Source organism: Marmota marmota, unplaced genomic scaffold (assembly GCF_001458135.2).
Source record: "Marmota marmota marmota unplaced genomic scaffold, marMar, whole genome shotgun sequence".
Classification (NCBI taxonomy): Eukaryota; Metazoa; Chordata; class Mammalia; order Rodentia; family Sciuridae; genus Marmota; species Marmota marmota.
In genome coordinates, this window is record NW_025999990.1 from 8,825,043 (window position 1) to 8,830,222 (window position 5,180).

At 41.0% G+C, this 5,180-nt stretch overlaps 1 pseudogene; it reads left to right on the top strand.

The window, feature by feature from the left end:
• The first annotated feature begins 2,012 nt into the window (after nt 1-2,012).
• LOC125617773 lies at nt 2,013-2,748 on the top strand (annotated as a pseudogene).
• The last annotated feature ends 2,432 nt before the right edge of the window (nt 2,749-5,180 follow it).

Here is a 5,180-nt window from a genome sequence, read left to right on the forward strand (position 1 = left end):
ACAAATTCAAACTGCAAAGAATGAGCTTTACCAGGAGATAGAGATCTTAAAAAAAAACCAAACAGTGATTTTAGAAATGCAAGAAACCATAAACCAGATTAAAAATGCTAACGAGAATATTACAAATAGACTAGATCAAGTAGAAGTCAGAACATCAGATAATGAAGACAAAGTTTATCAACTTGAAAAGAATATAGTCAATACTGAAAAGATGCTTAAATCTCACGAGCAATCTATCCAAGAGATATGGGATTTCATCAAAAAACCAACCATTGCTAAGAATGCTAGTATCATCTGTGTCCTCTAAATAACTAATTGAGATCACTGTGTTGATGAGCAAGATAATTTGTGAAACTGAGCGAGTAGGCTGACTTTGGAGCTTAGGCATTGCAGGAATATCCAGTCCACTACGGGTGCGGGCACTGTTTGCTCTCAGGATACCAGGGAGGCAAGAAGTCAGAAAACACCACTGAAATTGAGGAGTGAGGAACCCAGGAAACTGCATTCTTTTGGAAAATGTGATGTGAGTGCTTTTTCCTGAATATCACCTGTGCCTCACCTTAAGAAATTGCTAATACTCAAGTAGATAAAGTCAATGACTGTATATATTTAAAAAAATTCATTAACTACAAAAGTTAAAAGAGTAAAGTATTATGTAATAAATGGGATATCTGTTTTATAAAAGAGGCACATCTAACCTAATCGGAAGCAAAGTTAGTTTGAACAAATAATAGTTCACATAGTTGAGCAAATTTAATTTTTAAAATGTTTTAATAGATGGTGTTGTATGCTTTTCAAGGGCAGACAGTAACTAGAACTGACGTATGACTGGAATCAACATATCCAGTGCTCATTTGGGATAAAATAACCCGTAACTACTTCTGGTAATATTCCCCCTCTCATGTTTTTCCAACACTGGTGTTTGTCTGAGGCCAGACTCGTCTCATTACGGCTGGTTTGCATTCAGGGACTACCAGGTCCCTGAGGTCATTGCTGGCACCCGGTACCCCCAGGACTCTGTGCACCCACTTCCCCTATCATTTTCCACCTTCTGGAACACTTTCACAATCACCTTGTAGACGTCCCCAATGTCCTCCAGCCTCTGAGGACATTGCCTTCTTATCTTAATCCACACTCGACTCCTCCCTGAGACTTTACCATGAAATCCTCTGGAGGACTAGCTGTTTTCTCTCCAAAATGGCACACACTGCTGTGTCTGAAGATGAGGGCTGTGTTCTCTTTGATCACATTGATGTTCCCAGTCTGTGTTTTTCCTAAAAAATGTCTAGATTTGATTCTCATTTGTATATTGCCCTGCCTTTATGTGTCTGCTCCCGTCTTCAATCCACGGATTGATGGCCTTTCTCATGTTCCTTCCTCACCTCTTATCTTCTCTTTCTTCTTTCCCCAGCTTAAATTCTATGCTTAATCATTATAATCACTTCCTTGCACAGTCTCTCCTCCCTTGTCATAGCCTCATCTTATTGTACCTGTTTGGCTAACTACCCCTATTTTGTCCTTGCACATGAGCAGTCAAACACTGCTGGAGAAAATCACACACCACGTTCATAATCAATTTACTTCCGTGGTGCTTTCTAGTAGTGCTTTCTGGTAGTTATGCTATTTCCTGACTTTGTTCACTCTTTCACTCTGTTAAATGATTATATCATTATAGTCTTCCCCTTTAATTCCCATTTTCATTCTATAACAATATATACACAATCTTCTTTCCCTGCTGTTCCTATGAGAGTAATTGGCTACATGCCCAGATAAGGCTTGGCCTTCCTCTTGCGCCCTCAACACCATCTGCCCTTGTCCTCAACACATTCTCCCTTGTCTGTACAAAAGGTCGCCTCCAATAATTCTTATTTTTCTCTCTTGAATCATTAATTCTCCCTTCTCAGTTGGGTAATTTTCATCAGCCTATAGTATGCAGTTAGTTCTCCAGCACACACACATACACACACACACACACACACACACACACACACACACCTCCTCAGCCATCCAAGATGCTGAAAGGAGGCCAAAGGAAAAAGCAAGTGGCCAAGAGGGTGGAAAATCCCCTGCTTGAGAAAAAGTTTTTAAAATTTTGGCAACAGACAGGACATCCAGCCCAAAGGGGTCTTGTTTGCTTGGTCAAATGGCCTGCTACATCTGGCTGTAGTGTCCAAGGGTTATTCTGTTTCAAGAGGCTGAAAGTGGCTCCTGTGATTTGACCCAAGCTTTGGATACACAGCCACGCAGCTGTTCATGCTGGTCCACACGTACAGACCAAGGCAAAGCAAGAGGAGAAGCAGACTTGTGGTCCAGGCTGAGAAGAAAGCTGCCAGCAAGGGAGATGTCCCCACAAAGAGACCACCTTCCTTCAAGCAGGGGGTAATGCTGTTACAGTCTTGGTGAAGAACAAGAAGGCTGAACTGGCAATGATTGTGATGTGGCTCCTTCAAGCTGGTTGTCTTCCTGTATTGCAGGTGAGGAGACCCCTACTGCATCATGAAGAGGAAGATCAGGCTGTCCACAGGAAGACCTACACTGGTCTTGGTGTCATGTTGCCTTCATACCATTTAAATCAGGAGACAAAGGTGCTCTGGCCAACCTAGTAGAAGCTGTCAGGACCACTTGCAAAGAAAGACATGATGAGGTTCACTGCCACCAGGAAGCAATTTCCTGGGTCCAAAATCTGTGACTCACATTGCCAAGCTGGACAAGACAAAGACTAAATCATATGCTACCAATCTGAGCTAAATGCACACTGTGCACTGTATTTCCATGCATAAATAAGATAAAAATCTCTTCTAAAACTCACCCCAAAATGGTGAGCCTCCTCGAATGGTATTCTACGCTTGCTGGCTTGAATTTCTCCTTCCCTTTCTCTCTGGAAACCATTCCAGTTAGGCCATCATTCTATCTCTTATGAATGGTTGACCCTTGAAGACCATTGTTGAGTGATCTTCAGTTCACTGTATTAGATCAGTCTCTATCTGACCCGACCTCTGAGAAGCATTTAGCACAGTGCATTACTGTCTTCTGGAAACATTTCTGTCACGTGGCTTGCAGGAAAACACTGTCTCTATGTTTTTCTCATACTCTTCAGCTGTTTCTCCTCCCTCCCTGTCTTCCTTCCTTTTTTCCTTCTCCTTATCAGTCTGATCCGTAATAATGGAGTGCTTCTAGACTTAGTGCTTGGATATTTTCTTCCAAAATTATTTTCTACCTTTACTCAAAAAAGTCTCATGGTTTTAGGGACCATACTGACTTGGATATATAATAGTCCTCTCAAATTTGCCTAACCTGAGCTCTTGATATTTCACCTTTCACTGACCCTGATTTGCTCTTTCCACAGTCTCAGTTAATGACTATTTTTCCCATTTACTTAGGCCAAAAATCTTGGCATTATCTTTGCCTTTTGTTTTTCTTTCACACCCCTTATCGAATCCATCAGCAAATTCTTTTGGCTGTATCTTTAAAGTGCATCTAGTAACCACTTTAAAGTACATCCAGCCCACAGTTATACCTAGATTCATGACATATTGTCACTTGCCCTGATGGTGGCAAGCAACAGTCTCCTAACTGGTTTCCTTGTTCCTCTGCAGAGTAGGAAGAGTAGTCCTGCTGTACCAGGATAACTCAGAATGCATCCCTCTCCTGATGGAATTCTTCTGTGGGTGCCTCTCTTTCATGGACACAAGCTGAAGGTTGCTGTGACCTTGGGGTGGAGACCTGGGCAGGTTCTGAGCAAGCTTGCTGACCGCCTCTTTCCTCACTCACTTGCTCCCACCTGGTCCAGCCTTCAATCTATTCCTTTTGGCTGACCAAGAACCTGGGAATGGTACAAACTAAGTATTTGTTTTTATATTTGTGAATAAATATAATCCGATTCAACCAGATAGAACTTGAGAGATGCTATTCCTTACCCAAACCCACAAAACCAAGAAGTCATTAGAACTTGAATTTGAAATCAGAATGGCCTGGCCCTCCACACGTATGGTCCTTTCATTCTGTGAGCAATCTTGCTTATATTCTCAGATATTTTCAAACTACTTAGGAGGATGGCTCTGAATGTCCACTTTAAAATAACTACCAAAGACATGTCTTTAGGTTGTAATAGTCTTAGAAAACATTCTTCTCTGTATTTATATACGTGTTAGCTTTTTGTCACTGTGACCAAAATACCTAACAAGAACGACTTAGAGGAGGAAAAACTTACTTTGAGTTTAAGGCTTTAGAAATTAAATCCATGATTGGCCAACGCTGTTGCTCTGGGCTTGAGGGAGGCAGAACATCACGGCAGATGCACGGCAGAGGAAGGCTGCTCAGGGGCTGTTCAGGTCATGGCAGCCAGAAAGTAGAGAATTGGGGAGTGAGGAACCACGGAGACACAATGCAGTCCAAAAGCGCATGCCCCCAGCGACCTACTTATTCCAGCCATGCCCCACTAGCCTACAGTTGCCACCTACTATAGTAAGCCTTTCAAATTATTAATCCATCAAATGGATTATTCTACTGATTAGGTTATAGCTCTCATGATCTAATAATTTTACCATCTACATTAACACAGAAGCTTTTGGGGGACCCACCTTATATCCAAACCATAGCAGCATACATATAAACCATAAAAAGCAAAAATTTTAGATATTTTTAATTTTCCTTGAAAATGTGTATTGAGCCTCTGGCCCTTTAAGACATGGTTGGCTCTTTTCTTTGTATTTCTCATGTGTTAGCCTTGAACTGTATCTTATCTACTATAAATAAAGCCAGTAATTATTTTGATTATTAAAACTTTTTTCCCTCAGAAAAGAATATAGGTTTTCTACCATTATTGAACCTCTTATAGATTTTGGCTCAAAGAAAACCTTTTGAACTTATAAGAGGTTTTGAATTCATGAATCCTGAAACGAATTTATGGCTCTTGGATAACTGGTTCTAGAAACAGAGAAAGGAAAGAGTGGGCCTACTGAGGATCCACCTATTAACCACAGTTTCAATAAATAAGTAAATATGGATTCTTCCAACTGCTGCCAGCTTACAAGAAAGGAATCCAAGGGCTGTGGTCTAACATTTATATTCATGCATTCTAGCTACAATTTGGGGACAGAAGACCTCTTTTAGAGTCAAACAAGTTACAACCAAGCAAAGGGTCACATCTCACACAATATGAGTGTCTTTCAGAGAAAAGA